This window comes from Heliangelus exortis, chromosome 3, assembly GCF_036169615.1.
Source record: "Heliangelus exortis chromosome 3, bHelExo1.hap1, whole genome shotgun sequence".
NCBI lineage: Eukaryota > Metazoa > Chordata > Aves > Apodiformes > Trochilidae > Heliangelus > Heliangelus exortis.
Window position 1 is genome coordinate 34,704,507 of NC_092424.1, and position 25,248 is coordinate 34,729,754.

A 25,248-nucleotide genomic window follows, 5' to 3' on the forward strand; every position below is an offset into this window, starting at 1 on the left:
GCCCCAGGGGAGCCTCTTTTCTTGCAGCAGCTTCTGTGCCCGGAATCTGAACTGTCACAATCTTTGCTTTGTGAGCACCAAATTTCAGTCTGTTCCATGGACTCCTATATCTGCAAGATGAAGCTTGTCTTTAAAGTAACTTCTACACCAGGCCAAGCCAATTGATAGGTCCAGTTGTGTTCTTCCTAAGGGTCACTAGGCTGGAGGTTCAGTCAGCCAGTACAAGGGATCTGGTATCTGTGACAGGCAGTCAGTGGGAATGTGCTGATACAAGAGGCAGGCAATAAAAGAAATAGTGACAAATACCTTGTTGAAAAGTGCACTTTTGGGTTAACCCAAGAATGACAGGATAGTAGATACCAGTAAGAAGTATCCTAATGTCCCTATTCCAACTTCTGCTCAACAGAGGTCCAACTGGATCAAATAGCAAAAGGGCGCCTTTTGTTGATGTTTGAATATATCCAAGAACTGGGTGTAAGGGTCCATTAATTAATTGGCTCAAACACTGGCAGTATAGGGGATTTCTGTAAGAGGCTGTGTGGGAGTTGTGTGCCTCAGCATCACCTCAGAGAAACACCAAGACGTTTGCTCTGACACTGCTCCAACCACAAAGGAGCATCTCCTTCCTTGGAAAGTACCACATAAGACCTTTTCCTGGGAAACACCTCAAAAAGCACTGTCATGACAGGAACTCGGTTAAACAGTGCCAGCCTACCCCTCCTCTATTCAAACTGCACAGGAGCCTGGATCTGGGGTTGTCAGTTTGCCACCAAGAGACCCCTGCAGTGATGGTACACTGGGCATGTGCAACACAGGGGGCAGAGCAAAGCAGTTTGGAAAATCAATTGAATATGCATAACATTTCCTGGAAGACAAGGAGACATGGACAATAAATGATTGATGTTTGCCACCAAGAGTTTGAAGCTTCCCCACCATGGATCCAGCCAAGAGGGCGCCGTCGGATCATGTGGGCAGTATGCTTATCTAATCCTTTCCTTCTGTCCTACTTTGTTTTCTTCTCTTCTCTCCTCTTCTGCTAAGTTGTTGGTGCACTAATAAAGTGCCCTTGGCTGCTGTGTGACATCTGGCCTCATTTGTGTCTCAGTTTCGGCTCAGAGGAGTCCAGGAGTCCTTGGCCGTACAGGGGACTGAGCTAGACCGTAACACAGGGTTACCGCTATGTCTCTGCACTCCATTACAATGTTTGGCCACCTTTATGGTGAAAACACTTTTCCTAATATTTAAGTGAATTTTCCCATCCTCTATCTTGTGCACATTGCCACTTGCCCTTCCCTTTCACTCTTCTGAGAAGAGCCTGGCTCCCTCTCCACTGCAGCCCTCTACCAGTACGGAGTGAACCGGGTACTTGGCTGGTTTCTCAAAAGCAAGATGAGGCAAATTAATAGCTCTGTAAAGCCAGCCTGTATTGTGTGCATGAGGAGTGTGAGGTCATGCTGATGGTGACAGTACTCTGTGTTGGAGAGTTCATTATTAATTGTGTTATCTAGACTTTAATGCTCTCTTTGTGGTGCCCTAAACAACCACTGTTTAACAATGCAAAGCTCTCCATCTCTGGGTTCTGTCTTTCATTAAATTTGTTCAGCCCTGTGTGCACATCATTCCTTTCTACTTAGGCAGCTATCCTCCTAGGCTTTTAAGTAAGCCAGGCAATAAAAATATTTACATTTTTTCTATAGCTCTTGGTCTGTACACAGTCAAACAAGCATTGCATTCACCAAGAAGCGGTGGGACTAGGGTTCAGTGGAATTAATCTTCTCATGCAGAAGTGTTTCTATTGCAATGAAGCTTCTCAGAAGGCCCCAGAAAGAGGCAGTGTGACAGAATTGCGTATCTAGATGTAATTCCAAGCAGCAGATTGTTTACATTATTTTACTTGTAGGAAAAGCTCTTCTTTGTTCTAAAGACAGATGTGGTGTTCATTCAAGTCATGTTTGACACAGTTAAAGCCCACTGCTTAGCAAGATTACGGTAGATACCCTCACCACTGCTTCAGGCTGTTAAGGTGGTGGTAGAGGAATCTTCTCTCCTGAGTCAGTTTTGATCCTTCACCCACTCCCCTGCACGCTGCTTACGTCAGCTCAGTGATTGATGGTGTAGAATCTGGCCTTTGGGGCTTATCTTGCTGAGCAAAGGTTTGTTGCTTTTATGTGAGCGTTTGTTGTTCCCTGTTCTTTGTACCCCAGTTTCAGAGCAATTGTGGCAGCAAGAGGGAAAACGAGCTCAAGTGGAGCAACCAGGCTGTGGTCCAGATACAACCCAGGGCACGGGCTCTGGTCCTGCAGCACTGTGAGTGCTTGCTAGTGCAGGATTTTGCTGGAATTTGATAGATCCAGGTGTCACAGTTCCACTGAAAGTCAGTGGGATCCTGGCTCCAGGCAGTCTGTCACATGTGCCATGCTATTACAAGCGAGGCTTAAGTAGCTACAGGGATTTTCCAGCATGCCTGGGCACCTTACTTCTGTCAGTGTCAGCGTAGGTAGCAGCCTTGGTGTGTTTGAAAATCCCACTAGACATTTACTGCAACACTGCTTGGGGAAACCCCTCTGCCAGGCTCCTCTTCCTTTTGGCTGTACTGGAGTAGCCTTGGAGATAGAAGGAACAGAAATGCAGGAATCAGGCCCCCAAACTGCTGAACTGATACCTACTTGTGCTGAAAGACAGTAAGTACTTTCCAGATATTAAGTAGCTTATCTGTCTTCCTCTGTTCAAGAGAAGACCTTGAACTAAATTTAAATCAATCTATGGATTTATATTATATAAAAATATATTGGTGTAGATAAGCAGAGTATTACACTGTCTGACATGTCCACTGAAAGTCAAGAAACACTTCCTGCAAAAGCCACGATGCATTGCCTCCTGAACAGATATATGAATTTGATTTTATGTTCTTTCACGTATGTATGTGTGTGTAAGTAAAAAAGTCTCTATAGACCCTTATCATTCCGATAGACTCTTATCTGTCATTTCTATTTGTACTGTATGTATGACCTATCTGTACAGTGCAGCTTGTGAGCAGTGATACATACATCTGGTATACATTATGGTAAAGTGTTTGTGGGTTTTACAGAAATATTTCTTTGTTTTTTGTTTTGACACAGATACATGAAGCAACTTGTCAAGATGACCCTCTGAAGACTGCACTAAAGAGCTCCAGACAGCTTGAAGGTGGTATGTACAAAGGGGGTACACCCCTGAACAGCCTTGCCTGCCCTGAGACATCCCACTAAAGCTGACAGGTTAAATGACTTCATGCTGATTGCATTATTGCAGTAAATACTAAATGAACTTGATGTCGAATGCTTACAGTCTTACCTTTCACGATAACTGTATGTTAATATTACATTAATTATTCCTGACTTGCAATGCTGTTGAACGTTGATAAAGGCTGAATTGCTACTTCAAATGCTGATCCTTGCAGTCCTGTGGCAGGCACTAAAATGTGATTTCCAGGTCCTAGGGGAAAAGAAAGAATACATTACTACTTCTGATTAGAAGACTTCAGAAGAAACATATTCTAGTCACATCTTGTGGAGCACTTGCCTGAATCCCTTTTGCTTTCAGTAGCCGATGCCTTTGCACAAGACATGAAAGGAATACACACTTCACTTTCTTTATTTAAAATTTTATGGTGATTGCTGATGTGGAATCATTTCAGCATGTATAAACAGTACCCTACAAGAAAGATGCTGTGTGTACATGGAGCAGTTGGCATTTCCTTCTCCTCAGAGAGCTGACACATGGGAGTAAAGCTTGTGGAGCAAAAACAGAGCAACTACTTCTCACTGGTACCACCTTCTCTGCATTTTGGATCTGAACTTTAACTCCTGATTCTCTTCCAGCCCATTTTTGCTCACCCACCTTTTATCTTGGGTATTTTTTGTGTAAAGTCCGAGAGTTTCATGATATAAAGAACATGTGAAATGCAAAGCAAAGTTGAAGACTGCAGGGAAATCACAACGCTTAATTTCCAAATTAATTGAGTGAAATATTGAAAGAAAAAGGTTTTATGATAAAACTAACCAAAGGCCCTGAGTAGCTAAGGAACTCTCAGCCATAAAAAACCTCTGTGGTGGCCTCAGGTATGGCCCCTTTCAGCTGGAGATTCATTCATGGATAGATGCTCTGATGAACAGCCATTGAAGGCTGCAGTAATGCAGGGGTCCTGTCAGCTGAGGTGCTCCAAATTCACCTCTTCTTAGGAGCTGCAGGAGGAAATAAGCAGTTCTGACATCTCTTAATACCTTCACCCCTTCCCAAAGTCTGGATTAGCTGTGTGGCAGGGGAAGGGACAAGGGATTCATCAAATAGGGGTTGAGGGAGGAAGAGAGACCTTCTTCCACTGTCCTGCACAGGTAACCCCTCTGGCTTTCACTTTAGGAAAAATATTCCATCTCTCAGAGGGTGTTTGAGGTTTCTGTTTGTTTGTTTATTAAGGAAGCAAGCATCTGGTGTATGTATGCAAACATTAACGAGTCATTTAAATATTCTCAGTGCTGCAGTAGTGATGCTGGGATCTTTCAGCTGCACAAAGAAACATGATGGAACGGACCAGGCAGACCCTGAAGGGTTGCTTTCCAAACATGAGGTAGGAGGACATGTGCCTTCCTCCTCACCACGACTCCCAGGAATATTTCCAGCCCTCTAAAACCCCTTGGTGAGGACTTTGAAATCTGAGTTAAAATGAACCTTTCTGAAGCTGCTCTGCCCTTTGTAGAAAACCCAACGCTTGCCGGTAGAACTCTCCAAGAAAAGCAGTTTATTTCTGGCACTGTGCAGGACCACAAATAGACTTGCCAGTGGGGTGGAAGAAGTGTGGGTTACTTTAGCTCTGTCCTTTCTGCTGTGTCAGCCGACAGCTGGAACCAGTGAAATCAATTAAAATTCATAAATAGATGAGAAGTAATGCTCTTAGAAGACTCGGCCACTTTCTCAGAGGTTTATGAGCAGCACAGCAGGCTGTGAAGCTCTGGCTGGAGCAATGTTTGAAGGCCAGCAGATGTGGGGATCCATCGCAATGCTGGGATCATAGGAACTTCTGGAGTGCCTCTACAGAAGGCAATTTCTTAGTATAAATTGAACATTTAAATCTCTGTCAGTGTGACACTCAGCAAATTCCAGTTTTTGGGAGAAAGAGCTCTTCCTGCTTTAGATTTATTTCTGGAAAGGAGGTATAAGCTAAATCCCCCAATAGCAATAGGTACTCTTATATCAGGTTACACTTTAAACAGAAATATCAGCAGCAATATGATTATGTTACTATAGCTGTGCCAAGCGTTTTCCTTCTGTAAATGAGCCCACATGCTTAAAGCTTCTTAGAATGAAGCTACTATGCCACAAACAAATATTTGGTATTGTTTATTGTTTGGTTTTGCCTTTTCCTGCTTCTCAGGCCTTTACTGTAGAAAGGGAAGCAAAATCTGAAGTGACTCGAGCACCTGGGGTGTGTTTAAGAAATGGAGAGAGGACTCCAAGCCTCAATAGAAATTACCCCCATGCATCCAGAGAGATGCTCTCTTCTGTTTCTCCCCTCTGTCCTACTGAACTCATTCATCTTCCCAATTGCTTTTTGTAGACAGCTGCTGAATCATGCATAGGCACATTCATGGGAAAGAGAAAAGAGTTTTCCTCAGGCAGTGCTCAGCAGCAAAGGGTGATTGAACTTCATGGCTGCTGCTGTGGAGAAGGTTCTGGGCACTGCATGCGGGTCCAGCACCCCTGTTTATGGAAGCAATTCGCATTTTATTAAAAACAATATATTTTTTTATTTATTACCACTTTAGATAGATGCAACTTATTTCCTTTCACCTTTGGAAACAGCTGTGCCTATGTTGTGGGGAACAGTTTTACTGTGGCACAAACAGTGTTGGCTCCAGAGGCATTTCATACTGCACCAGTGTGCATAAACACTTTGAGCTATCCCTCTATACCCCTCCATCTTCTGGAAGTGTCAGTTCCCTCTGGACAGCTGAGTCCAGGATACGAAGAAAAAGCATATTTCTCTCTGCCAGGGCTCTTTCAAAAAAGTGATGCAGCTGCTTCATCTGCTGTGATGGAGCTCACATGCTTCCCAGAGACTGCTTCTGGGTTTGTTTTTCCATCATCCCTGAGGCTTTGGATGGAGGATGGCTTAATTTTTTCCAGGATGCTTCATACTTATAAATACTGTATGCTCCAGGGTGTTGTGTGGCTGTAAGGTTAGAATTGAACCATATGAAGATGTACATGATGGAGAGGGGTCTTCTCAACCTGGTTAATGAAAGGGGAACCAGGGTGGCTGAAATTGACTGCAGGGAAGGAATTTGGTTGTCCTCTCTTTTAGCGCTTCTTGGGAGGCTGAAAAAGGACTGATGTGTGGGCAAGGGAGAGCAGTAGCCAGCCCCAGGGCTAGAAATAAAAAAGAGGTGAATGAAAGAGCAGAAGAACAGGGGAAGTGGCTGTTGAAGTGGCCACAAAGCATCTGATGAAGAGTGCTTCTGCAGAGACAGTCTGAGTTCTGCTTGCAGGCTGGTGTGATAATTAATCTTTTGTGTTTCTGACAGATGCCTGCAGAGGACTAGAAACAAAAGATGTGACAGTGATGAATGCATCATTTGTTGTCAGACTAAGATTTTTGGAAGTGGGTAAATAAGCCATAGGCCAGGCTGCTGAATGCATTTGAGAAAACTGCAGAGGACTGCAGCATGGGGTGAGCTGGGCTTCAGCACGTATTTACCACAGGCACTTACTATGTTTTATTGCTTGTCTAAAATCACCCTGTTTACACAGCAGGAGGAGAAATGGGAATGCTGTTTCTGCAAGAAAGCTCCGCCTCAAGCCTTGTTGGTACTGAAGAAGTGGCAAAAGACACAGCCAACCCCAGCCTGTGTTGCCCTGGCATCTTTGCAGGACGTGGAGAAGGCAAAGAAATGGCTGCTGTTTGCTACCTCCATCCAGAACACTGGAAAGCACCTGTGAGGAGGGAACCATAGCTCTTGCTGTGCATCCTCACAGCTGTGGATGGCTTTAAGGTAACTGAAGGCTCTGCCACCCTGGGCGGTCTGCTGAAGAACACTTTGGCCCTGGTCCAAGAGAGTCCTTCCCTTGAATGCCTGGGATCCCTCACCAGGTGCCAAGGATGCTGGCTCCCTGTGTGGGAACTTCCTGGGGGCAGCTGGTACCCCTGTCTCCCCCTGGTGCCTTCCCCACCACTGTACAGGCTCCTGCTCCCTCTCCTCTTGTCCTGCCATGGGGCAGGCTGTGTCTCACTCCCTGTGAAATGGAGGGGAAACGGGGAGGGGTCTGTTGGGGAGCACCTCACATGCTGGGGCAGGTGAGATGGGATCCCCATGTGGATGGGAGCTGGGTAAGGTAGGGTGTGGGGTCCTTGTTCTGTGGAGACCTTGAACCCTTGGGCTGCTACAGGGAAAAAAAATCATCTCTTGGGGAGTGGTAGTACTCACCACCGTGTTTCACCTGCATCCCGCTGCAGCTCCCAGGATGGTCACTGCCTGTGATGGGAAGGGCAGTGCCAGGCCTGAGCAGTAATCCCAGACCCTGTCTGCACTCTGGGGTGATGTGGAGTGGAGGTGTTTGGACTGGAGCAGCTCTGACATGCTTGGGAGGGGGTTAACAGCTGCCTATGGAGGTTGAGAGCCAAACCAGGAGGCAACGGGCAAGTTCAGGCACCTCCAGGGCTAGGCAGCAGCTGGAAGGGAGTACAGTGCTGCCAGATTGCAGTTTTCAACCAAGGTGCCCAAATTCTGCCAGAATCTTGTTTAAGGTGCATTTGCAGGTCTTTATTTTAATGGCAGCAGTTTTTATTCTCTGTGGCTTGTGTTCTCCTTGTGTAATAGAGGGTTACTTATGCTCAATCCTGTTTTGCAATGAGCGCTGCTACCTCTGGGTGAGCGTTCCTGTAGGCAACCACAATGCATAAAACATAGCAGTGCTCTGTGGTTCTGCCCAGTTCTCACACCAGTGTCCAAGCTTCTTAATTCACGTCGCTTGGGTCTGAGACATTTGTCAGTGAATTTTTGGAAGAGAGATTTGCCCTGGAGTGAATCTATGAAAGGCTGGGGAAAGATGGCTGCAAGCCCTCGTTAACCTTCTTACTATGGCACGAACAGGGGGGAGAGCTGCACGCATCCCTTTACCTCAAGCATTCAGCACTGCACAGGACTGCTCAGCACTGTGCACAGAATCAGCATTGAAGTATTAGTTATAGTTGCACAAGACTATCCTGCGTTTGCAGATTTTCTTCTGAGTGTCTGAATGGAGCTGCTTTAATCCTTTCAGTTCTTGGTATGAAAAGCTGTTGACAACCTGTGACTGTTCTGTGGAGGTGATGAGTATCACGATGCAATCCTGTTCCCCTGACTGCCTGCACCAGGGGTTCTCTTGGGTCTGTTGTAGTCCTGCTCCAGCCCCAGCTCCCAGTTGCAGTCCAAAAGTCTTATTATTTTTGCTGAATGTTTGCTCTGGTACTCATGTTGTCACTCACTGTGACTAGTATTGCCCTCTTTCTTCTCCAGGGTGACTCAAAGCAAGCCAGTCTTCCCAAATCCCACTCCTCCCACAGGGACATCCAGCCTGCACCATCAAGAGGCTGCTCAAAGCCTTCCAGGACTGAGCTCAGTGCCATGAAAATACAGAGCCACATTCTTGGGCTGACATAAACTGGTGCAGCTCCATTGATGTTGATCCAGCTTATACAAGCCGAAAGTACAGCTTAGTGTATATGAATCATCCTGCTGAAAGGTAGCCAGCTCTGAAGCATACCTGTCCTATGGGGATGCTGAGAAGTGAAAGTTGCTTCCACCCTTTTTGGCTGATAATCCACAAATGAGCCACAAATCTGGCAATGTAATGCATGAGTCACTTTACCCACTATATAGTGTCACTTTCTGGAGAGAGATGCAGCAGCTATTTATCAGAGTGTAGCCCAAGTGGCAGAGATAGTCCTGTTACTTATACAGCTCCATAAGCAAACTCACTGTTTTGCAAACTAACAGCCATTCCTTGAGCAGTTTCCAATGCACCTTGCTCCAAGGCAAAGCTGTTGGCAAGCCTGGTAATGTTGCAAGGGAAGTTCTAGCTGCTCCAAGGGCCACAGGAGGAAGTCCTGCAAGAAAGAGAGCACGGTGCCACCAATGGGGCCACAAACACACCACAGTGCATCAGAAAGGAGAGAGGTGCCAGGCAGGGAGGAGAGGCTACCCTCAGTGTAGCTACATCCATTTAAAGCCTCTTTTTTCCTGTTCTCTGTGGCTTTGCAAAATGTTTCTGGAGGACACAGCTCACATTTCCTTTTGCTTTCTTGCAGGGAAAATGAGGAAAAGAAGAGTTGCTTCATCTTGCAGCTAAAGATGTGAGATTTGGAGGCTAAAAGCCAGTTCTGAAACAGATTTAAGCGCAGGCAAAACAAGATACCCCAAGACAGGTTTCCTCTGGGGGCCAGAGCTGGTGTGGTTCAACAGCTCTCCCGGAGGGACCTGCTTCTCTGCAGGAAGATGCTGACCAAGACAGTAACATTTCTGTTACTAGAGCTAAAGTAAAATTTTTCAGATTCTCCTGGATTCAGGGCTTTGTGAGACCTAGTTACACTGATTTTTTAAAAAAAATTCTTTTTTTCCCACTTGCAGGTTCCAGGAGACTTTTCTCATGGTTATGGGTAAGGCTACAGAACCACAGGCTCTAAACTTCCACAGTGAAAGGGAGGTGGTGGAACAAGAAGGAGGTGCTATGAGGTGCTGTGAACCTGGGCTTTTCCCTGGTGTTTTTCATGTATGCAGTCACAGGGTTTTTTTTCCCTGTGATGTGAATGCATCAGCAGCCACGCTGCCTGACGGGGCAGGAGCTACACAGCTGCGCCCTGGCAAGATCTGCCATGGTTGGGAAGTGGAGTTTATTAACTCCAGATTTTTCCCAGCATAGCTGGCACGCCAACAATATGGTCCAAACACAAAGAATCACTTGCAGATATAAAGCAGGGGAAGGCACCTCCAAAGGATCCTGCTAGCCTGAGTCATGCACAGCCACTGTGCCAAGTGCCAGCTGCTGCATGGCAGCAGGCCTGCAGCTGGGTCACAGGCACCAAGATGGGGGGGATGGGGTAGGGTGGTGTTACTGATTGCCTGATTAGGAAACCCACTAAGAGATGACAACTACTTTGCTGACTACAGAGCACAGGTGTTGTAAAGAGTGGGCTTGTCCCTTAATTACAGGCAAAACCAACCACCCTGGGCAGACTGAACAGTTAATAGGGGAAAAGGAGGAGGTGGGCTCCTGTGGTGGGTCAGTGGAGGACAGATTTTAGGAAATACGAGGGGTCTACCCCTGATGAAGGGAGTAGGGTAACAGCTATCACTGTCCCAACCATCATAACTCTCTGTCTGCTTTGAGATGTTTAGAAATACCTTTTCTATGTCATTTTACCTACAGGAACAGATGGAAAGGCTGAAAAGGCTACCTCCTCCTGCTACTGCTTGATGCTGTCCCTCAGCTGTAAACAACCACCCCTGGAGCTGAGCCAGCAGGGTGAAAATGTGTCTGAAGCCCTGGTCAACACAGCATCAGTCTTGCTGCAGGGAAGAGTCAGAGACTGAGCCTCCCTTCGTGTTCCTGCAGTGGGCTCACACTCGTCCTGCTGGCTGGGAGCTTAATGCTCTTCTACCTCTGCTTGGAAGAGGACCTTTCATTTTATACTTTGTCCTTAAGAAAAGTTGGTTGGATACACCAATAACAGCTGACAAGACGGGGAAAGCAACAAACAGGTTTGCAAGCAACTCTCTTGCTGTGCTCTTCCTGTGTGATAAAATGTTTCTCGCTCTTCAGCTTCCCTGGAAATTCTTCTTGAGCTCAGTAGCATGTAGCCTATTTCTGGGAGGTAAATGAGTAATTGTGTCTTTTTATTTATTTATTTATTTATTAACACAGAAAGGGGCATATTTGAGACCTGATCTTAAGTCAGAACTGGAACTGAAACTTTTGAACACAAAGCTTTTATCCCCTAGCTGTAACCTTGCCCCTCAGCTTTGTACTTGGGTAAGGGCTCTAAGTCTGTTGAACACCAAACAGATTTTCTTGCTGTTGTTGAGCATGCTGGACATGAGCTGGCAATGTGCACTTGCAGTCCAGAAAGCCAGGTGTATCCTGGGCTGCATCAAAAGGAGTGTGGAGAGCACGTTGAGGGAGGTGATTCTGCCCCACAACTCTGTTCCCATGAGGCTCCAGCTGGAGTAGTGTGTCCAGTTTCAGAGTCCTTGGCACTGGAAAGACATGGAGCTGTTGGAATGAGTCCAGAAGAGCGGCCACAAAGATGATCTCTCCTACACAGACAGGCTGAGGGAGTTGGGATTGTTCAGCCTGGAAAAGAGAAGGCTCTGGGCTCTAGTGGCCTTGAAGTACCTGAAAGGGGCCAACAAGAAATCTGGGGAGGGACTTTTTAGCAAGGCCTGTCATGATGAGATATTATGAGGAGATATTTTTACAATGAGGGTGGTGAAACACTGGAATAGGTTGCCCAATGAGGTGGTAGATGTCCCATCTGTGGACACATTTAAGGTCAGGTTGGACAGGGCTCTGAGTAACCTGATCTAATTGAAGATGTCCCTGGTCACTGCAGGGGGGTTGGACTAGATGACCTTTATTGGCCCCTTCCAACCCAAACTATTCTATGATAAATACAGCTGGACTCAGCTCAGTGGTTTTTACTGTTCAAGTCTGTCCTGAACGTGCTACTTTTTTCATGTCCTTTTTAATATCAGATCATCTTGAACCTTCCTATTTTGCTCAGAGTGTAAACTTTTCATTGTGGTGCTTTCCTGGCTGCCAGGAAAGTGGATCGTGGTGTTAATCTTTGTTTGGGACCTTATTAGTATTTCTGCAGAGTACATAGAGTTATCAAATATATCAGAACTTAAAATTCAGGTAAGAGCAGCTTGTGTGGTGCAGGGATGTGCATAGCAAAGAAGGGCAGAATAAAAGTTCAGTTATTTTTCTTTTCTTTTTGTATTTCAAAGCAAACCTTCAAAAAACATGACAGCTTTGCCACATGCTATCTATAGCTAGCCAAATAAAATATTATGTTTTTAAGGTCAGAGAAATAACTTGGACTCTGGGCTTACCATATTTTCTCCACAATAGCTTCTGCTGAATGATAATCTTTAAACTATGCATGTGGGGGGCCAGATCCTGACACTCCTTGCATCTGCTCTGCACTGGTGCAAAAAATGCAAAGCAGGCAGAAAGTTAGCTTAGCTGGATTGCTGGAGATTACCCTGACCCAGTTTGTCAGCTGCAGTGCAGGAGCTGGATGCTGTGGCAGAAGGAAGAGGATTTGTTGTGGTGCTCCTGTGTTTGGGTACATGTTGAGTGAGGTTGTGGATATCCCCCCCTCGTTAGAGGGGGTGAGGTGGTCCCTAATTACTCTTGCAGCAGGAGTCTGGTGCTTGACAGCCCCCAGCACTATGGCTTTGGCCATTTTCTGGATATGCATGCCATTGCCATATGAAAAATGCATGCATTGCCTGAAGTGCAGCTTCTACAGCTTTCTCATGTGCATGTTTCTCAATGCAAACTTCAAATTTCATTGCTAGATTGTGATCTAGAGCAAGCCCAGTAGCTGAGATATTCCTGCTGCTGTCTTCCCAGTGATTGAGCCTGAGTACAACCACACATTTCTCTCATGAAGATATCCCTGTAAATGTTTCCTGGAGCTTGTTTCCCTTTCAGCAGCAAACATGGACATTTGCTGTATTGTAGGGTCACCCTGATGTCTAATACAGTTCTGGTTTCTATAAGCAGTGGAAACTTTTTCTGTGTTTAAACAGAGAAAATCAAACTGGAGTGGGCTGGAGCTATCCATAGAGTGTGCTTTGTTTGCATAATCCAATCTTTAAAGACTGTGAAGATTGGTGTAGACAGCTTTTCTTCGCTATTTAAAATTGATATCTTGTTTTAACTATAACTCAGTCTTGCTTAAGAAAAAGTCTGCATTGAGTTTACCTGTGATTATCCAATTCTGGAACTTCAGTTTTGTCTTTTCTCCATTTTCTGGCAAATAAACAATACACTGAGTTTTCCTCAGTCGTGGATCCCAAAACAGAATAAGGAGAAAATTTCAGTTTTCATTATGATGTAATATTGAAACAGATATATTTTTTTGTTTGTTTTGTAATGTTGCAGAAAGGATTGAAAAAAAGAGCTGAATATACTCTACAGGCTCAGGAATGAGGAGACTATGAATAAAGAACACAAAAATAATAGAGAAATTTTTTGTTTTCTTGGGTTTTTCTGTTTTTAAACTAAGAGCAGGGTTTCAGGGGCCTGATTTGCACATTGATCCTTAGCAATGTACAATGCTTGACTTCTATTGAATACTGCAGGACAGCTGCTCCAGATTGCTCTGTATTTTCCGTGATCACTAGTTCCTGAACCTGCCCAAGGTTCTTCTCTTTCTACCTCAATTCAATTTCTCTTTGATTTTAGTTACTGTAGCCTGGTGAGTTGATATGCATGGGGAAGCTCCCTTTGAGTTTTCTGGTGCTACTCATGTGCCCCAGAGGAGCCCACAGCTTGTGGGATGAGTGCCTGAGGACCATGCCTTTTACAGGCATTTCCCACAAGATAGGTGTCCATCCTGGCTGCTCCCAGAGCTGCTCACTGCAGGATGTGACTAGATTTCCTTGATGCACTCTTCCAAAACTGGGCTATAAATGGCTACATTTGGTAAAATACCAGCCTGGTTTGGAGACTACTGCTGATGGTCAACTTCCCTGTCCTACTGTCAGGATTGCCCAGCAGTCCATGCTTGGTGCTACTGCCTGATTGCCACCTGATTTGAACAATGGGAGGAAGCCTCAAGCTCCTCTTTGGCACTGGGGATCCCCAGGGCTGTCAAAGGCTGCCTGACCCTGTGGCCAAAGGCCACAACAACCCTTGGGAGGTTGATGTGATTTCAGAGTGCTGGTGTCTGCAGGTTCCCTTTTAGGTATGTGTTGCTTTTGAACTTTGTGGCTTGGCACTGCTGGTGCTCCTCAGCTTTTTCAGCAGCCAGCCCTGCATGTTCTTAGTGTTTCCAGGATGGCTTTCCAAGGTGGCAACAGGGGATGAGTGCTGTGACTAAAATGACCTTCCTGCAGAGAGGGGTAGCCTGCCCTGAGGGGCCATGGGCTGAGCCCATAACTGTGACAGCTTTTCCATTGGGGCTGCCCTGTGTGCCAGGTGAATGCAAACCACAGTGTGGGCACCAAGTGTCTCTGCTGCTACAGAAGAATCCCAAGGAAGAAGGGAGGGTAAAAAAGCACAGGTACTTTCTTGCTGCACATTAAGAGTCTTTTGCCAGGACTTAGATGCTTTGCTGCTAGTAAAAGGAAATTATTTCTTCTTTCTCTCTGCTTCCACATTTCTACAAGGAGGAGTACTGTTCCCTACCCATTTCATGCATCCTGCTGTGCACCCTAGTCAAAGCTCCACTTAGGAGGAGCAGTGCTAACCCTGGAGCTCTTCTTCCCACCGGCACCCATCAACCAACTGGGCTGCTGCTGCTGCAAGGAGGAACATCTTCACCTTGTTTGCTCCTGAGCACTTTCTGCTGCTGGCTCTGCTTCTCTGCCTGCTGTTTATAGTAAGAGCTCAGGACAGTTGTAAGCTCATCAATCACCCCCAAGCCACACTTCCCTGATTCCATTTATAGTGTCTTCCCTCTCTATTCCTTTTCACAGCCCCCCCCTTAGTCACTACTCTGTTCTTGGCATCTGGGCCTTGTTTTTATTAGACTTTGGAATTGATAAAGCGTAGGAAAAGGGGAACCTTCAGAAAGGCAGATTACCACCATATACAGTGTATGTAGGGTACATTTAATGTTAGACTATTAGCCTGAAGGGTATTGGGCAGAAGACTGGCAGCAAAGCTATTGCAGTAAATGAAATAGGCACTGTTTACCCCCCAAAATTTAAAAGGCACAGGACAGACAAAGAAGAGTCCTTTCATCCTCTTGGGATTTCTTGTCTCCTGACAGCAACCAAGACTGCTTCCCTGCCCTTAGCTCTGGGCAGTCCAGTGGTGGCCACCGGCCTGGCTGGGAGTCCCACGGGCAGCCCATAAGAGAAAGGGAAGTGACATGAAATCTAAAATTCTCTGCAGAGAAGCAGCCATATATGCAGAGAGGCTCTCAGTAGCCTTTAAAAAGTTCCTTAGAAGACTCTAAGAGGAAAATTCCTATCTCAGGGACTGGTTCTGAAGAGTCTGACCCACCTGCCTTGAGGCCTTGGAAAACTTCACCAGGTACCTCTCTTCATGCCTAGGCTTCTAAATATGTTGGAAAATCTTTTCCAAAGTATTTATTACTTCTGCTGAGCAGTTTCTGCCCACCCAAGGCTGGGAACAGAGTTTCATCAGAGTCCCATCCTTCTGTATGAAATTGCTACCATACCACTATAGTGTGAGGGATATACAGATCCCAGGGAAGGAAATTACTCTTCCAGCACTATGTTTTTAGCTGACATTGATTTGTGATAGGGCTGTCAAGCAGCTGGAGAGCCCTGGAAAACAATATGCCAGTTGCCTGCATTGGTTTTAATTCTTTAATCCTTTGTCTGCAACCTAATGTGTTGCAGCATTGCTTAGAGATCAGATGTGCCATTGCCACTGCTGCTGCTCTCCTCTTGCTGCTTTGGACCATGGGGTCTGTCTGGCCAGGTGCAGGCAAAGCTAGGAAGATGGACTGCCTTGGATTGCTGTTTGAAAATTCCTCAGCCCTGCAAATCACTTGTATTTATATAATTTTTTCTGTCTCTTTCTGAGTCTGAATTTTAAACATCCGTTATAAGGCAGCACTGCTTTTAGTGGCGAGCCAAGTTTTTCTTCTGAAACACATGTTCCCTAAAGCCTTAGTACTTTATTTCCTTTGTTCTGATTTATTGCTGTTGCCTTACCACATGTGCTAGGCATAGAGGAGAAAAACTACCAAAACCAACAAAACATCCCTCTAAACCCCCTCCCTAGACCACATACCTGAGGATTAACACACTGAATCTATTATATCAAGAGATTCAACAATGAACTAACCTCTAATTTCTTAGCTGCCTCCAAGTAGATATGTTGATGAAGTGTAGGTTAATAATGTGAAGATTATGGTAAACACAATTAAAGTTACTGTGGGGAACTGAAAAACGGGATAGGCGCTAAAAGTGGAGCATGATAGTGAGATTAAAAAATAAAAATTATTAACTGCATTTTCTAGGTAGGGATTTTGTCAATATCAGTTTTTATGTGCCTTTTATCAATACCTAAAATGGCCTTATTTGTCAAAGGATGAACTCCTCCAGAAAATAAAGGCCCTTTTTTGATATCTCAAGGTGAGCATCAAGCAGCTTGACACATGCAATTGCTGATCTCTTGGAAAAAAAAATAAAATTGCCAGTTACTTTGAGGTTTGTAAAGCTCTTTGAGATATAAAAGTTCTATCAAAGTGTGCTTTCTGGGAGCTTTTCAGCCTTGACAGTAGGAGAAGCCTAATTATTTTCATTGGTATTTTTATTGGATTCGGCTCCATGTTTTCCTCCTCAAAGCAATAGTGCAGAGGCTGAGCTGTGGCCGTGAGTCAGATGTGTCTCAGCAGAGAAAAACTGATTTGATACTATGGGATGTTTTTTGATGCCCACCTCCTGTTGTACCCTCAGGCACACCTAGGAAGTGCTTGAGTCCACACCAGTAACTATTTTTGTTTTAACTCTGCAAAAGCTTACATATTCATGTTGGAATTTGTAACTCATTGAACATGTATTGGATATCTGGTCTCTTGGCCATGTCTTTGCCAGGAGGAGGTCTCTCTCTATCCCCTCATAGTGATGGAAATGGTGTCTGACCTGCTGTATGATCTGAGAGTTTTCAAGATGTAGTTTGTGTAAAATTCCTGCTGGCTGATCTTGTAGCTGTACTTGGCTACCAGCACCAAGAGCAGAGCTGCTGGCTGGCTCAGGCAGTACCCATGTGCCGTGTCAAGGTGGCTGCTACCAACAATGCACAAGATTTGGGGATATTGTGAGTTGGTGGTTGCCTCTGAGTTTAAAGACATTGGGATGAAGCCTCTCTTTGCAGGCAGAGCCTTTGCATTGCCAGTGGCAGTGTTAGCAGGGTGCTGAGCTATGCTCTCCTCCAAGATAATCCCAGGCTTTAGAAAAAGCGAAGTGGTGAAACACCCAGAGTCCCAATGCTCTTTTAACATAAAGGTCAAATAAAGCTAAGTGATCACAAGGGAAGGGATGTCCTGGCAGAAGGGAACACATTTAATACTTGCCTTCTTAATACTTTCTTCTTTTTCACAAGTGGACTCGACAACGTCTTGTGCTCTGTCGGGTATACTTGTGGCATTGTTTGAGCTGGTGTATCACGAGCTGTTTTGCTTTACTTGTGTTTTCCCTTTGAGGCAGGCTATTGATGTGAAGCTCGTTGTCATATTTAGGCCTGTTAGCTGTGTTAGTTAACAAAGGAGAGCATTCAAAAGCCTGCTCAGAGGCATATTTGTCTATTTTTTTTTTCCCCTCTCTGGTTTTTAAATGGAAACCAGCTTTCCTAGCAAAACGTTTTACAGAATCTGCTCCCTTGAAACCAGTGTGAAGCAACAGCAGCGGTTGCAGCTGGTTGCAACATCTCCTCTTGCTAGATGGAGGCACATCAGGTTACGAGTGGTGCTTCTGGTGAAACCCCTGTGAAGGAAACCTACTGAGGACTAACTGGGGGTTGTTGACTCATTTGGGGTGAGATAAAGGCCCAATTTCATTTGGTTTCATTGAAGAATGAGCTGTACATACTTGAGCCATGTTCAATGAACGGAAGCTTCCTAGACCTGAACTGGGAAGAATTTGGGCCAACAGGTTTGGTTTAGTTAAAACTTAAGTCAAACCTTGACCCCACACCAGCAAAGCTTTCTGATTTTGAACTTGTCTTTAGGATTCAATTAAGCCAGGAAATCAGAGAAGGTGATGACACAGAAACACAGTGCTGGTGCATAAGTCTCACCTACATCCTAAAGGCAAAACCAAATCCTAAAATGATCAGACTTCTGCTTTGATGAAACAGAGAACAAATACTATAAAATATGTAAAATTGAGCATCTTTATAATTGTAACAATCAAATTATTTTGGACTACTTTCAGGTTCAACCAAACAGTTGAACTGTTTAAGCAAACAGTGCTTAAAGTGGTGTACGTGGTACCAAAGTCCATTAAATTATTTTGTACTAGCATGGCTTGTGAAGTTCTTGGAAGCTCTCTCAAAGAGCAAACTCTGTTTTGTTTGGGTGGAAAAAGGCAAACCATGCTTGCTTGGTTAAAAACTGCTTGTGAGAAGATTTTTCTCAGAAAGACACAAGACCATTGGGCCTTTTTGGGTTTGTTTTCTCAGAAAACAGGAAATTAATTTTATCCCTGCAGTTAACTTGATTTCTTAAGTGACTTGCTCTCTACCATCACTTTTGGGTTCTGGAATGCTACAGAAATTATCTGAGGGCATTTTCAACACTTCAAAATTAAAATAAAATTGTTGAAATTGTGCCAGCATTTAAATGAAAATTATTTTCTTTAAACAAACACTTCAGGACTTTCAATATTTTATTTAATCACAACAGCATTCTTAACCCAAACACCTTTTCTTTGTGGTTTTTCAGGTATCCAGTCGGCACTGCTAAAACCAGATGCGTCCTAGGGTGTAATCAAATTCAAAATCTTTTTAGCCAAAAACTAGATGAGCAGGGAGTGCTAGTTTTTCACACAGCACAAAGGCATAAGTGGGTGTAACTGCAAATACCATCTCTGCCTCTGTGCCCACAGAAGCATCTGGGCAGCAGTGCCAGTACAGACCTCTGTTGCATGAAGGCGGGGGGGGCAGGTGTGGGTCTGAGCATCTAGAGCCAGTGTGGCCCACAGGAGAGAGCAGAGAATGGCAGAGGCAGGAGCTGGCTGTAAAATTTGCTCAAATATTCAGCTTTCCACACAATGGAGACAAGATGGTCACAGAAGCTGCTGCAGATTAGTGAGGGAGGATTAGCACAGCCCTTGCATCCTTGTGGGGCTTCAGTAGGTGTTGCATGTAGCTGAAGAGTGAGTCTGGGTATCAGGAGTAGCACTTAGTCTGGAGCTCTGAAGCACTGAAGCTTCTGTGTGGAGCTCTTCAAACACTTGGCACGTAGCTGGCTCATGCTCCTTTCCCATGTGATGGGGTGTAACTGGCCCTGAGGTGTTTTGTGGTCTCTAAAGCTTTTCAGGCACAGGTTGGGCTTGATCTGCAAATCAGAGCAGCCAGAAGATGCCCTGTGTGCCAGGATAGAAACCTGGAAACCCAGGGACTAGGGTTTCTCTCCAAGTCCACCTCGGCCAGTACCTCATCCCTGACAGAGGCCATCAGCAACTGGCTCACAGTTGGGAAACAGGATGTGTGTGACATGATCATTCTTTGATGTTTTCTGCAAGCTCTGCAATTTTTAGAAGCAGATGAGTTCCATGGGGCTCTATGACCCTGTGCTTCTCTAAGATGATCCCAGGCCAAGTTCCATGTCTAGGCATTAAGTCCCAACTGTACTGCCTGTCCAAGGGGTGAAATTTCTAGTGGTGATGTGTGAGGTACAACTGCAGGGGCTTCTCTTGGAGGACAATTGCAGTCCCTTGGTGAGCTTTCAGGTCTGCTGAAATAAGGCCTTGATCTGTCCCCAGGCAGGTATTTGGTTACAACTGCTGGGTGGTAGGTGGTTGTGGGAAAGGAAAATTAAATCAAGGTCTATAAAAGTAGTGGTTGAAGGGGTTTGTCATCATTTCATAGGTGGAGTTGGGAGAAGAAAGAAAATACCTTCATGTAAGGGAAGCCAGCCTGGTGGATCTCAGCTGGGGATGTGGTTCTCAGTTATTATTGCCTCTTTGATAGCCCAGAAGGACTGAAAAGAATGTGTCTCCTCTGGAGAAGAGAAATATGGCAGTTTGAGGAGTTTGCACCCTGCTTTGAAAGACTCTGTGCGTGTAGTAAATGAAAGAGGCTGAAAACAGTTCCCCTCAGCAACACAAATTACTTGTGCTAATTGTCTTAGTTGCAGGTCTTGTGTTTTAGGGGAAAAAAAAAAAAAAAAAAAACCCAAAAAAAACATCCTTCCTAATGGCACCAGTGACACATGCTTCTCAATCAGCTGCAGATCAGGGAGCCAATACTTTGTGTTTGCTTCCAGAAAGGGTGTGGAGCAGAAAGCAGATGGAGCAGATTCTCCTGTGGGAATCAGGATGGTGTTTTTATCTTTTGGGTTACACTCACTCCAACAAATGCTTGTTAAAAACAAGTGCTGCCCTCGGTACAAGTGACCATGCAGCACATGTGATCTCAAGACATTGATGTGTTTCTCCAATGCATTGGATTTTCTGGTATTTTCTGGTGTTCGCTTTGAGATTAACCCCATTACAGAAGACTGCCTACAAGATACTTTTCCTATAAAAAATGTTCTAGTATCCCCAACATTCTTAGCCTTTTCCTGTAGCAATAAGTAAACTCCTTAAAGAGAGTAAGCTTTCTATGTGTACTTGTAAAGCTTACAACACTGTGATCTAGAGAAGCTACAAATAAAAAAAAAGCTTAAAGACAGCCTTAAGGACAAAGCAGTCCTTCAGACCACACCTCCAGAATACTCCTCTCCAATACATACTCCCACATATTGGGAAGATAAGGCTGCTACCCTCAGCTGGCTTCTGACTAAGTATCTGGACCTGGCTAGGGTTGCAGAAATGTGAAGAGAGAGGATCTCCCAGAAGCTTATGTTGGCCAGGAAAATGCTGGCTTGTGAAAGGGTGTGGAACGTTTCCAAATAAGATGAGCCTGAAAGGAGTTTGTGATGATCTTACTGTTTCATTATTAGTTAGAAGAGGTAAAATTTCCTTCTTCAGATGATCACATTTCATGTTTTGCATAGGACAACTTCTAAGATTTAGCACTTATGCTAATTTAATGGGTTAGCCTTACAAATTAACTGCATCAGTAATTGAAAGGCCTTTTTCAAGTTCCACAAACATGTTTTAGACCTCTTGATAAAGCCAGTAGCATGCTGGACTTTCAAAAGCAGATAGACCTCCAGAAGTATGTAAGTTATTTTTGGCACGTTGTATTCTCCACATGTTAAGGAAACATGGATTATTTTTACACAAACACAAAATGGTTCCTTAGCAAGCTCCCGTGAACATTCTTGGTCCCTGAGAAAGAAGAAGAAAAAAAATTTCTTCTAAATTATGGGGTTTTTCAGATGGATCAAGTTCATTTACATGAATTTGGACATCTGATGAATGATGGAGGGAGTGAAAGATCAAACAGAAAAACAAGGACCAGAAATCAATTTGGATGTTAATCTTTGAGTGGACTTTTTTTTTCTTTACTGTGAATTTATCATCAAATGTAGACTGTGACAATCTGCAGATACTTTTGGAAGTTCTTTTTAGTTGCTGTTAATTGAAACGTGATGTGTAGGTGTTGAGGGTATCATAGAATCATGGAATTGGCTGGGTTGGAAGGGACCTCAGAGATCATCAGGTCCAACCCTTGATCCACTACTGCTGCAGTTACCAGACCATGGCACTGAGTGCCACATCCAGTCTCTTTTTAAATATCTCCAGGGACGGAGAATCCACCACTTCCCTGGGCAGCCCATTCCAATGCTTGATCACCCTCTCGGTAAAGAAATTCTTTCTAATGTCCAACCTAAACCTCCCCCAGCACAACTTGAGACCGTGCCCTCTTGTCTTGCTGAGGGTTGCCTGGGAAAAGAGACCAACTCCCACCTGGCTACCCCCTCCTTTCAGGGAGTTGTAGAGAGTGATGAGGTCTCCCCTGAGCCTCCTCTTCTCCAGGCTGAACAGCCCCAGCTCCCTCAGCCTCTCTTCATAGGATCTGTGCTGGAGTCCCTTCACCAGCCTGGTTGCCCTCCTTTGGACCTGCTCCAGGACCTCAATCTCCTTCCTGAACTGAGGGGCCCAGAACTGGACACAGGACTCGAGGTGTGGCCTCACCAGTGCTGAGTACAGGGGCAATAAGGTACAGGGTAGAAGGATCTCTGGAGCTGAGCAGGCCTGTGTGGAAAGAATATGCCAATATCTTGCTGAAAAGCACAAGGCAGTGCAGCAGCAAGACATCTGGAGTGTCCTAAACTCTCTTGACATTGTAGCACACAAATTATGCTATACACTTATATTGGAGACTGTTTTGAAACTCCCTATTAAGGATTACAAACGCTGACTGTAGTTTCTAGGCAAAGGCAATTAGATAGCCCAGCTATGGCCTCAGCTCAGTGTTTTATGTCTCAGCTGGTATCACTCTGTTGGTATCTAATGCATTGAATTACCTCAGCCAAAATTAAGTTATGACACCACCAAAACTGAGCTCTGTTAGTAAAGCAAAAAGAAGTACAACCCCATCTCAGCATTTTTTGGATTTCCATGTAGAAAAATAATTTTCCCATACAGTGAAGAGACTTCTAGCAGAAAAGAGGTGTAAAGTACGCATAAATACTGACATTTAACATGCATTCTCATCCACAGTTGCTTCTGGTGGTAGCGTTTTTACTGGACCTACCACTGTTCAAATTCAGGAATAGCACTTGTTGCTTAGGCTTGGCCAACAAAGCCACCTACATCAAGGTTCACATTGGCACAGCTGGTGTCATAAATGCTTACAAAGGTGAATGTTATGAATTATTAATAATTATACCCATCCTCAATGCAACAGTAGTTCTTTTGCAAATACTTTATCCCAGAAAAAATAAAAAGGAAGGGGACATCTTTGTTTAATCAAAACCTCCAGCAGCTGAGTAGTCTTACAGCTATGTTGATGGCTCATGCAAAGCAGAGACAGAACTGCTGTGTTCTGTATGTTGCATCTGCACGAAATGAAAGGTTACACTGCCTTATATTTTTTTTTCCATTTATTTTTTTAACTTTGCATTTAAAATTTACCCTGTCTCCTCTGACAAGCAGCAGAAAGGAGCTTTGAATGGGGCACCAGCACAACAGTAGAGTGAGAGAACAACACAAGTATCTCTGATACAATAGATGATCCTGTTATTTCCTGTGTTTCATCTGCCTCTCCACTCCTGAGAATTTGAGCTAAATATTACCTTTTCTTTTTATTTTTAAGCAGTACAGCCAGCAAGTTAAAAATCAGCATCACAAGGTGGTTTTAAGATGGGGGTTGCTTCAGCTTTCCTGCTGAGTAACTGTTTACAGATTGCTGCTAAAAAATGTCGGAGAGGCTGAGAGCTGCTGGGCTGTTATGTGGGCTGATAGAGCACAGAACCTTCTCAGCATTCTTGAAGGGAAATTATCCAGTGCTGCAAGTTGCAATTTATAATTGGTTGCATATTAATATTAAAAAAAACAATAATAAATTAAAAAAAAAACAAAAAAAAAAAAGTAAGCAGGAGTGTTACAAGCTGAGCAGTGAGAATCTGGAAGACTCCTTGGCTAAAGCAGAGCTGTGTGCAGTGCTGTTTCTCCCCTAATTACAAACAATTTTAAATCATCTCCTCCCTTCAAAGATGGATTTTGTTCAGCGTTTGTGTTAATTTTAATCCTGCTAATGTGATACTCTCTTGGAACCTCTCCATCACGTCATACCAGCAAGACATGCTGCCTCTTTTGTCCCTGTCATTTGGGAAGCATACAGCTACTGCTGCTTGTTCCTGCAGCCCTAGGCTTGTTACTATCAATATACCTCCCTTTAAAGGAAAAGAAATCAGAACAAAACCAAACAGCAGCATTTCCCTCCCCCCTACAGAGTTCACTTTTATTTTGTAGTATTTAAGCTAATCTGTGCAAATGCTTCAGGAAAATCAGGGGTTTAAATGTGTAGTGCTGTATTGTAGTGAAAAGCTTGTTGTTTGGCATACTAATTATTTCTGAGTATTTATGAAATGTCTTGTAATAACTACCTCACCACAATGCAAAGTAAATAGTGCAAAATCAGGTGTTTTATGACTTTGACATTTTGGTATATATACATATTCCTCAGCCTCTTCGGGCCACTACTGGGAATTAGATAAGGTTTTTATCTCCTCTAAAAAGTGATGTTGAATTTCATAATCCGTAACTCTCCATACATGTAGTCCATATTATACATATTATTACAGTCTCAATGGCTTATATTACAGGTGTCAGCTGCCAGGATATAGTGTACAAAGGCTGATTTGTAGAACAGGGGGAAAGAAAATAGTAAAATCCTACAGGGCACACAGCAAAGCCCTTGGGACAAGCTTCGATTGCACACCTGGGCAATGCTGGGACACCAGAATTCACCCTAAGCTCTTTTTATTACAGGGTGGATCACAAAGCCCTCACTGAAGGAGGATTTCTGGCCAGTGCTTGTCATTAGAGGGTAACTTAGGGGTTTTTGTCAAGCCCTGAGTGAACCACCCATTGACACCAGGGTAATTGGGTGGCCTCAAATGTCTAGAAGTGACAATCTGGGAGTAAGTACAGAGAGGAAGGAGCTGCTGCTCCAAGCAGGCTTCTGAGTAGTCCCATGTGGACTCTGAGAACAATAGGGGAATGCTTACCAGAATATGTGATTTCATAAAATGTACATGAAGCCAGCCCTTTTTTTCTCCTTCGCAAGTTTGATTGGTGTTATAAAAGTTGTGCTAGGATACTGGGAGAAGATGCTATCAACAACAGTCATCCAGCATCTTTCTGGTAAGGGGCAAGTGATGATGAAGCAGCCACAAATTCAGAAAACCACAAATTGCCACTGAAAATAAGAGGAAGCCATCGCCACTGTTGGGTGATTGTGGCAGTAGGTGGCTGGCAGCAAGGCATCTCACTCCCTGATCTGGATGATAGGGTTAGCCTGTCCCTTTCTGACAGGGAGCTGGTGTTAGCAGCCTCCTGCAGACTTGGCAGTGCATCAGAGCTGCCAGCCCACTCACACAGATACACGAGTGCAGGATGGGGCCCTGAAGCTGTGGTGGATCTTACTGGGTCTTGCTTAATCTGAATTTATAATTGTTGGCAGACTCAGATGACACATCCTCTCAGTGCTTTACCTGTCAGCATAAAAAATTACAAGAGGTATCATCTACCATACATTTTGCTGAAAGTGATGAGATGATTTAGCATATTAGGCATAATTTTCTTCATTTCATAAACAGACCCGTAGTCTTCAGGCTACTGAACTGCTACTCTGGTTTAATTTTTCTGTGAGTTTTTATACTTGTTATGAGTCTCAAGGTTTTGC

The 25,248-nt window shown here is 44.3% G+C and overlaps 1 long non-coding RNA gene across 9 annotated transcripts; it reads left to right on the forward strand.

Annotated features, from left to right (window-relative positions):
• Window positions 1-2,209: 2,209 nt before the first annotated feature.
• On the forward strand, window positions 2,210-25,244 carry LOC139794474 (uncharacterized). Of its 9 annotated transcripts, none has more exons than XR_011725132.1 (6): window positions 2,210-2,307; window positions 3,120-3,189; window positions 3,677-3,806; window positions 6,787-7,028; window positions 10,441-10,885; window positions 22,995-25,243. It is a non-coding gene; the product is annotated as an uncharacterized lncRNA (long non-coding RNA). The 9 variants fall into 9 exon arrangements; XR_011725130.1 differs by lacking the exon at window positions 3,677-3,806 and adding an exon at window positions 6,561-6,706 and having other exon boundaries at window positions 22,995-25,228; XR_011725128.1 differs by having other exon boundaries at window positions 2,217-2,681.
• The last annotated feature ends 4 nt before the right edge of the window (window positions 25,245-25,248 follow it).